This window comes from Mus pahari, chromosome X (genome assembly GCF_900095145.1).
Source record: "Mus pahari chromosome X, PAHARI_EIJ_v1.1, whole genome shotgun sequence".
NCBI lineage: Eukaryota > Metazoa > Chordata > Mammalia > Rodentia > Muridae > Mus > Mus pahari.
The window spans coordinates 43,374,987-43,384,494 of record NC_034613.1 but is presented as its reverse complement, the minus strand read 5'-3'; the positions used below and the strand labels follow the sequence as shown (position 1 = coordinate 43,384,494).

The window sequence follows — 9,508 nt, the reverse complement described above, 5'->3', positions numbered from 1 at the left end:
ACTTTTAATAAGGTTTCAACCTCTCCTCTAGCCCATCACCTAGCAGAGGTAGTGGAAGACAAAAATTATTAGGCTATGGGGGAGTGGGCCTGTTTAGCAATAGTTTTTTTGGGGGGGCAAATTTGATATTCCAGTCCAGTCCCATCGCGAACACCAAATATGATTCAGCAGCTGCAGACCAGTTCCTTCAGCAAGCAGACACCAAGCAGCTGTAGTTTGAGCCTGAAGAAACTGCCAGGCTCGGCAACGGGGCTATGGCAAGACCCCAGAAGTAGCAAGCTGCCTTGGGAACCTCAGGAGCAGTTCTTGGGCGAGTTTCTTTCAGTGGCAGCATTAGCACAGGTTGAGCTCAACAATGCTATGTAAGGTGAACCAATACATGGGTGTCGTTAGAGAAGCGAGGTGAAGCAAACCAAACCAATGCTCAATGCTCGTCTCCCATTGTCTTGGGAGTCATATTTATACACTTTCATCCAGGGTCCTTCCACGTGTTTGCTATATCAAAATATCCCTTCACCTGTGTCTGCTTCGGGAAAATATTCTTTCACCGGTGTCTGCTTTAAGAAAATATCCTTTCACCTGTGTGCCTCCAGCAAACCATCATTTGACATAACATGCCAAAGAAAACAGAAGTTTCCATTTCACTTGATTATCAAGGGTTTTTTTTTTGTTTTTGTTTGTTTGTTTGTTCTTATCACATAGGCATCAGTTCCCAAGTCTCATTCAATACATGCTTCTTGTTCTCTGATGGAACAATTTCCCTTGACTCTAGGTTGCTCTCCTTTCTTGGGGAGCAGGAGAAAACAGGAGTGCTACTGCCACTTCTTCCTTGTACTGTCCAGATCAACTCTAAGGAAGCCACCAAGACCTCTCATGAGTCCAGGACTTTATAGTCTTATGCCTAGGTTGAATGGTAAGTTTTTTTTAAAAATAGCTCTATCACTTTATTTTGGATCCACATTTTCCGTCCACAGTATCCTTGTAAACCTGGATGCAGTACAGCACATATATAATTCCAGTACGCCTAGAGCAAGATGGGAGACTGAGAGAGGAGAGTCTTGAGAAGCTTGCAAGTCAACCATTCTGGCTCACACAACTGCAAACAAGAGACTGTCTCAAACAAGGTAAAAGGTGAAGGAAACATTCCAGCTTTTCCTTTGATCTCTAAGGATGTGCACACATGCACACAGCATATGCACACACATCGTAAGAATAGACAGAAAAGAGCTCAGGAGTTGCTGCTTTTGGCCAGTAGCCCTTTCCCCAGTCAGGCTCCTGATCATCGGTTTTGCTGACACTCTCATAACACTTCTGGTAGTCCTCTTTCTTGGTACAGGCTGAAGCCATGATTGCTGTGCAGCACATGGTTCTGGGAACCTCGGTTAAATGCCTCAGAGTAGCACTGCAATGCGTGGTCACTGTTACTGGCATCCAGGGCCCTGTTGCCTTTCTTTAGTTTCTCCACCTGCTCTTTAGCCTTGCCCAGAACCCCACCAAATCAAATCCACCTGCCAATACTGTTCTATTTTTGAGATCGTGTTGGTTATTCTTGGCACTTTTAATTTTCATATTAATATTAAAATTATGTGCCAAATCTCTTTAAATTAGCATATATTAACGTGTAAATTAATGAGATTCTTTGCGACAGTTTCATGTATAAATATCCATACTTTGATCCTGTTCTCCCTTATCTGCCTGCCCCTGATTTCCTTCTATGTTCCCAGTAATTCCCTTTCTGCTTTCATGTCTTTTTTAATATTCAAGATGCCACATGATAATAAATATATAATTTTTTTTCTGAGTCTGTTGTATTTTATTTAACATTATGATCTCGAGTTCTGTCCACTTTCCTGAAAATGACATGGTTTTATTAATGGCTGAGCAATAGTCCATTGTGTCTACACAACACATTTTCTTTATCAACTCATCTGCTGACGGGCACCAAGGCTGTTTGCACTGTTATGGTAAATGGTGCAGTCGAAAATGGTGCTTAGGACTCTCTGGAGACATATGAGCTCAGATTAGCAGGGTCATGTGGTAGCTCTCTTGTTAGTTTGTTAAGGAATCTGCATACTGGTTTCTATACTGCTTGGAGCAATTTACAATCCCAATGAAAGTATATTTGAGGGCTTCTGGGATGGCTCAGAGGATAACGGAACTTGCTGCCAAGAGTGATGAGCTGGATGGGCTGGACTTTATGTGGGACCCACACAAGAGATGGAGAGGACCAACTCTTATAGGTTGTCCTCACACCTTCACTTACACATGCCATGGCATAGGCACACCCACACAATGCACAAACAATGAATAAATGTAATCTAAAGGCATTTTTTAAATGTGGCTGCAGAGATGTTTCAGTGGATCCAACACCCTCATTTGGCTTCCATAAACACCAAACACATAGAGGGTACACATATACGCAAAAATAAAAATATGTAGATTCTATTTTTTTTCTGGTTTTTCAAGACAGTGTTTCTCTGTATAGTCCTGGCTGTCCAGGAACTCACTTTGTAGACCAGGCTGGTCTCGAACTCAGAAATCTGCCTGCCTCCCGAGTGCTGGGATTAAAGTCGTGCGCCACCACGCCCGGCCGATTCTATTTTTTTTAAAGTCGTTCAAACCTGAATTTGGTTTTCTTTTTTTCACAACCTTGCCACTACTGGCTATTTGTTTTCTTGAAAATGGTCATTCTGGGGGGGCTGGGGAGATGGCTCAGCGGGGAAGAGCACCCGACTGCTCTTCCGAAGGTCCTGAGTTCAAACCCCAGCAACCACATGGCGTTTCACAACCATCCGTAAGGAGATCTGACTCCCTTTTCTGGGGTGTCTGATTACAGCTACAGTGTACTTACATATAATAAATAAATAAATCTTAAAAAAAGAAAGAAAATGGGCCGGGCGGTGGTGGCGCACGCCTTTAATCCCAGCACTCGGGAGGCAGAGGCAGGTGGATTTCTGAGTTCAAGGCCAGCCTGGTCTACAACCTGAGTTCCAGGACAGCCAGGGCTACACAGAGAAACCCTGTCTCGAAAAACAAACAAACAAGCAAAACAAAAAAAAAAAAAAAAAAAAAAAAAAAAAAAAAAAAAAAAAGAAAGAAAGAAAGAAAATGGTCATTCTGACCAGAACAAGACAAAATTTTGGTGGTTTACACATGGCTCCAGCTGCATATGTAGCAGAGGATGGCCTTGTCAGAAATCAATGGGCAGAGATGTTCTTGGTTCTGTGAAGGCTCCATAGATGCCCCAGTGTAGGGGAATCGAGGGTGGGGAGGTGAGAGTGGGTGGGTGGGTGGAGGAGCACCCTCATAGAAGCAGGGGGAGGGAGGATGGGAAAGGGGGTTTCTGGGAGGGGGTGATGGATTCTGAGTTTGTTTGTTTGTTTGTTTGTTTGGGGCAGAGTTTCTCTGTGTAGGCCTGGCTGTCCTGGAACTTGCTTTGTAGATCAGACTGGCCTCTAACTCACTTCTGCTTCCAGAGTACTGGGATTAAAAGTGTTCATCACCACTGCCTGGCCCATGGTGGACTCTTATCCCTCTGAAATTGCTTTTGGTCATGATGTTTTATCACAGCAATGGAAAAATAAGTAATACGATGGCTAAAGATGTTGAATATTTTTTCATGCATTTATTGCCCATTTGTGCATTTAAGAATAACCTGTTCATTTGTCCACTTATTAATTGGGTTTCTTGCTCTGTGGGCTAATTTTTAAAATTAGTTTATTTCTTCCTTATTTTCATATGTAAGCATGTCTGTCTGTGTATGAGTCTATGCGCACGTGTGGGGACTGCCTGTGCACATGCAGAGGGCAGAAGATGGCACTGGGTGTCTTGCTTTACCTATTTGTTTGAGATGAGGTCTCTCCCTGAATCTAGGCCAGAAGCCATCAATCCCCACAGATCCTTCTGTCGTCTACTCTCCTAGGCTCTGTGGTTACAGGTGTGTCAGATACCCAGCTTGTTGCATAGGTGCTGGAATCCAAACTCTCTGGTCCTCCTGATTTGACAATAACTGCTCTTCGTTATTGAGCCATCTCTCTCGTTCTGCCCAATTTCTTAAACTTATTTACATATTCAACAGGTACCTGACAAAGATTCTCTCCTATTTAAGTTGTTTCTTCACCTGGCTGTTTCCTTTACTGTGAAGATCAGTTTTAACATTTATTTATTTATTGTATGGGAGTGGGGTACCCAAGCCATAACAACAAGCATGTGAAGGTCTGAGGACAACTTTTGGGAATTGAATCTCTTTCTACACTGTGAACACAAGGAACTGAGGAACTTAAGTCCTCAGGCTTGGGAGCAAATGCCTTTACCAATGAGCCACCTCAGGGGTCCACAGATGCTTTCTCATCTGCTGCAACGCCATTAATCAGTTCTTGCTATTATTTCTGGAGCCATCTGTGTCCCATTCAGGAAGTCATTGCTTATATTTATACCTTTTCTTTTTAATTGAGACGGTCTCATGTAGCCCAGGGTTGCTTCAAACTCACTTCTTAGCTAAGGCTGGCCTGCAACTCCTGATCCCTTCCCTTCTAACACCCCCATTCTGACAATGCAAGTATCCACCAGCATGCCAGCTTTATGTGGTTCTGGGAATAGAACTCAGAGCTTTACACATTTGGCAAGTACTCTGCCAACTGAGCTCGTCCTACATTAGCATCTTGAAGTGTTTCTCTTGCGTTCTCCATTAGTAGTTTCAATGTCTCAGGTTTTGCTGTGGCTCCATGACACAAATGAAAACCAGACTTTGAGGTTTCCCTTGGTCTTCTATCATTATGAAATATTCTGCTATATCTCTAGTAAAGCTTTTACAGAAACACAGCTTCATCAACCTGTTCAGGCTTAGTATAAGCAGAAGGTACCTCTCTCCATTCTTTGCCTTTCAACGTTTAAGGTGGATTTGATGTATGCTGTGTGTAATAGTCTGGTTTAACTTTTACTCTGGCGACCTGGATGATTTGATAGGTATGTTTAATATATTTGTATTAAAAATACCCTTACTGATACATAATTCTCATATTACAGAATTAAGTGTACAATTCAACAGCTTTCTGTGTACTATACAAGCTATGCTTGCATCAGCAGGAGAAACTGTAAGATTTTCCCTCCAGTGGTTTCTTTTCAGCCTATTGCTCCGTTCTTTCTTTTTGCAGAAACGTAGACATTATCCAAAAGGTTTTAGAATCCTTTTGTTTTTAACTGCTGTGGATTGCTAAATTTGAAACAAATTCTTTTGTTTTTAAACTGTGTCCCAGGCTTTTTAAATTCAAGAACAAAAAGGTGAGTGACATCTCACACTCAACAGCATACGTTCATCTTCCCCTACCCTTTCTGTGCTTGGTGCCTTTCCTCAGTCAGTGAACTTAACCCCAATGCTGTGGTGGCTCCAGCCTCTCTTTATCTACCTCCTTTCCTTAGGCTCACCTCATCCCCAGGCAGGGATGTCACCTCAGCTTGAATACATGGGCGAGCCTAGAGCAGTGACAGGAACAGAGGGAAAGGCCTCATCCTCTCGAAAAGGGACCAAAGTGTAGAGTTTGGTGAAATGGGGGCTCCCATACTCTGGGGCACCAAAATGGGGCCCTGGAAGCAGAGGAAAGGATATAGCTCTCCCCAAAAGGAGACTCTGCAGCTTCGTACTTGTTGGGAATAGTCAATGCTTGTTCATTTGTTTGCCCTTCTGGCGCAGGTTACAGAACCACAAATGGGCCACATCTTTCTCCAGCCCAAGCTGTTTGCTGCTGATCCTGACCCGCTGCAGGATAGGCTTCCGGCACTGCAGAAATGTGTTCTTCAGGTTCCCCTTCTCAGGGTTCTCAATGCTCATCCACTTTCTCTTGCAGATCTGCACCAGAGTTGGCATACCTCCTTGAAGGTTCTCATTGTTGTCAGCTTCCTGCACCCACTTTTCCAGCAGGGGCCGCAGTTTACACAAGTTCTTGAAGCTGAGCTGCAGGGCCTTAAAGCTGCAGATGGTGGTCTGGCTGAACACTTCTCCAAAGAGAACACCCAGGGTGAGCCCCCTGTTGGCCTGGGTGTACCCCAAGGTGATCCTCTTCCGCTCCAGCAGTTTGGCAAACTTCTCTAGTTCTATCTGCAGGGCTTTCATGTCCTGAGACTCCTGGGGACTTGGTTCCATCTTCTCCAATGTCACAGCACTGGTGTGGACAGTACAGTGCTCAAGAGAGGCCCTCTCTGAGTTGCTCTCCACTCAAGCTCCTGCCCGGCCTAAGGCTGCAAAGTCTCCAGGCCAACTTGGGGCATTAGTTGCAGTCCAACCTAAGGTTCACAATATGCTACTCCTCCATAGAGCTCTTATGGTGGGTGATGGGTGTCTTAGTTAGGGTTTTACTGCAGTGAACAGACACCATGACTAAGGCAACATTTAATTGGGACTGACTTACAGGTTCAGAGGTTCAGTCCATTATCATTAAGGCGGAACATGGCAGCATCCAGGCAAGCATGGTGCAGGAGCTGAGAATTCTATATCTTCATCTGAAGGCTGTTAGGAGAAGACTGGGTTCCAGGCAGCTAGGACTAGGTTATTAAAGCCCATGCCCACAGTGACACACCTTCTCCACCAGGCCCACACTTCCTAAATAGCGCCATTCCCTGGTCTGAGCATATACAAACTATCACAGTGGAGTACATGGGGAGATCACCAATACCCCCAAGCCTTGTCCAACCCCCAGCTCCATTCCAGGCCCACTTGGGGGCCCTTGGGAGCTTATCCAGTTCGAAGGGTCCACCCAGCCCAGCTCCAGCTTTCCTGACCCATCCTCCCCACTCCCTATGGGAGTAAGAAGATAAAGTCTAAAGCCAGGTGCCAGGCCATGGGGAAGTTGGACACCCCAAGCTGGGGGCCTGATAGAAGAAGGAGTTGGTCACTTAGAGACTGCCTCAATATTGTTTCCTTCCAAGATTCATTCATCTTTCTGGGCTTGATAAACAGAGCAAGGAGTACCCATCTTTATCCAAACCCTGTGGATGAAAATTTCTGTCAAACAAGTTTTAGATTTTAACAAGAGATTCATTCTTTTGAATATCAATGTTGATTAAAACAACAACAACAACAGCATTGATAATGGGGGGGGTGGGTACAAAGGCCTCATGGTGTAACTGAAGCCCAGGGTAATTCCTTTCATCACATTCTGTAAGTGACTCCAGATATTTCACACAATGGCCCTTCTGTTTCCCCATCTTGAATTCAACCTATAACCTCCTCTTTTTCTGCCCAAGGAGACCACATTCTACACTGATGTGGTTCAACACCTTTCAAAGGCTTCCTCTGTAGCTCTTCACCATAACTGTGCCTCCCTTCAGAGTGGTAGTGACATTTTCTGGAATCTGGACAATGTAACAGCTGAAAGTAGTCTTCATTCTCATATGCAAAAAGGAAACATGTGACTTTTTAACACCCCTCCCCATTTGACTTGCATGTCTTCTGTTCCCTTTTCTTTCCCCATTTGTTGTTATTTAGACTAACCTTGATTGAGAGAGGAAGTATGGGGAAAGACAGCTAAAATTAAGGGTCATTTCAGGGATAGCAACAGACCTAATACAGTAGAAGCTTCCAAAATTATATACATATATAAAGGTTCTCTATATGAAATTGCCAAATAATGGGGGAGACAGAGCCTCAACTGGACACCTCTTGTCACCAAATGAAGCTTCCAGTACTGGGACTGGGTTACATATAATTGAGTTGTTGTCCAAACAGGTCCCATGGGAATCCTCAAACAACCCAGTCTATTTCCAAGACTATAGATTGCTCTCCACAAACTGAAAGCAGGGCTCCATTGCTGAAGATAACACCTACACAACTCATTGAACATAGGGAAGTCAAGCTGTTGCTTCCATAGAGCCATTACCCCTATGTGCTAGTCTCTTTGTTACAGGAAGATACTTTGCATGCTACCAAAGGAGAACATAAACACCAATCTAAACACCAAGCTTTTGATCTGCAATGCTATTCTTCCTGCAATATATGTTATGGCAATGGTGTCACAAAACTTGTGGGAGTAGCCAACCAATATGTGACTTGACTTAAGGCCCATTCCATGAGATGAAACCCATACCCAGCACTGCATGGGTGATGAAGAAACAAGAGACTAGATAGCCCAGGGTCCTGGATTAAACTCAAATATTACCATTCTAAACAATGTAGCAATGAAACAAATTCTAAGGCCATTTTGCTATGCTCATAGATCAGTGCCTTGCACAGCCATCATCAGAGGTGCTTCCTCCTGAAAGAGAGGTGGGAACAAATACTGTGGTTGTCTGAAAGAGAACGGACTCCATAGGCTCATAGATTTAAATGTTTGGTTATCAGAGAGTGGTGGCCTTGTTGGAGAAAGTGTGTCACTGAATGTGGGCTTTGAGGTTTCAAAACTGCAGGTCAGCTCTCTCCCTGTAGATAAGGATGGAGCTCCTAGCTACTTCTCCAGTGCTGTGTGTACTGCCACGTTCCCTGCCATGATGATAATGAACTAAGCCTCTAAAACTGTAAGCCAGCCCCCAATTACATGCTTTCTTTTGTAAAACTTCCCTGGGTCATGGTGTCTCTTTACAGCAACAGAGCATTGACTAAGACACTCTCTAAACCAACAAGATTGACACACATATGAACTCTCAGAGACTGAGGCAGCATGCACAGAGGGCCTTTACTGGTCTGCACCACTTGGGAACCTAGAGCTGCAAGGAGAAGTGGACACACACTCCATCCGGAACCCAGAAGTCATCTTCAATGGATAGCCACTTGCAGATGGAAATTTAGTCTTCTCCTAGGATGGTTCACAGAGGAAAACAGCTACTCTTGAGAGCAGGCTGCATGCTCAGCAGCAGAAGGCCAACAGAAAATGAACTCACAGCATCTTTGGAGGCTCCTTGTCTCATAATATAGTGTCTGGGCTCCTTTTCTTTCTTTCTTTCTTTCTTTCCTTTTAAAAAATTTTATCTTGATATTTTTATTTTTGTATTATTTATATATTTTCTTTTCTCCTTTTCCCCACATGTCCTTTGTATATACATTATGGCTTCCAGTTTTGTATTTTTATGGGTTTCCTGAGTCTGTTCCTTGTGCCTCCTCTTGGGCTCTTTTCCTTCCGTTGGTTTGTTTTGTCCAACATTGATGTGACTGTTTTGGTTTTATTTTACCATGTTTTTTTTTAATTATCCTTTAGAAACTTGTTTTTTCATGAGAGACAGGAAGAGGGTTGATCCAGTTGGAAGGGGAAGTGGGGAAGAACTGGAAGTAGTAGAGGGAGGGGAAGCCATAATCATAATCGAGAATAAAATCTTGTTTTCAATAAAAGGAAAAAATGCTTTGTGTTTATGCCACTTCTTGTGTGTGCAAGTACAGATGCATGTGCACCTGGGCATCCACCTCAAGCACTCTTTTTTTTTTTTTCTGTTTTTTCGAGACAGGGTTTCTCTGTATAGCCTGGCTGTCCTGGAACTCACTTTGTAGACCAGGCTGGCCTCAAACTCAGAAATCCGCCTGCCTCTG

The 9,508-nt window shown here is 43.8% G+C and overlaps 1 pseudogene; it reads right to left on the bottom strand.

Annotated features, from left to right (window-relative positions):
* Positions 1 to 5,449: 5,449 nt before the first annotated feature.
* LOC110313928 lies at positions 5,450 to 6,835 on the bottom strand (annotated as a pseudogene).
* Between the last annotated feature and the right edge of the window lie 2,673 nt (positions 6,836 to 9,508).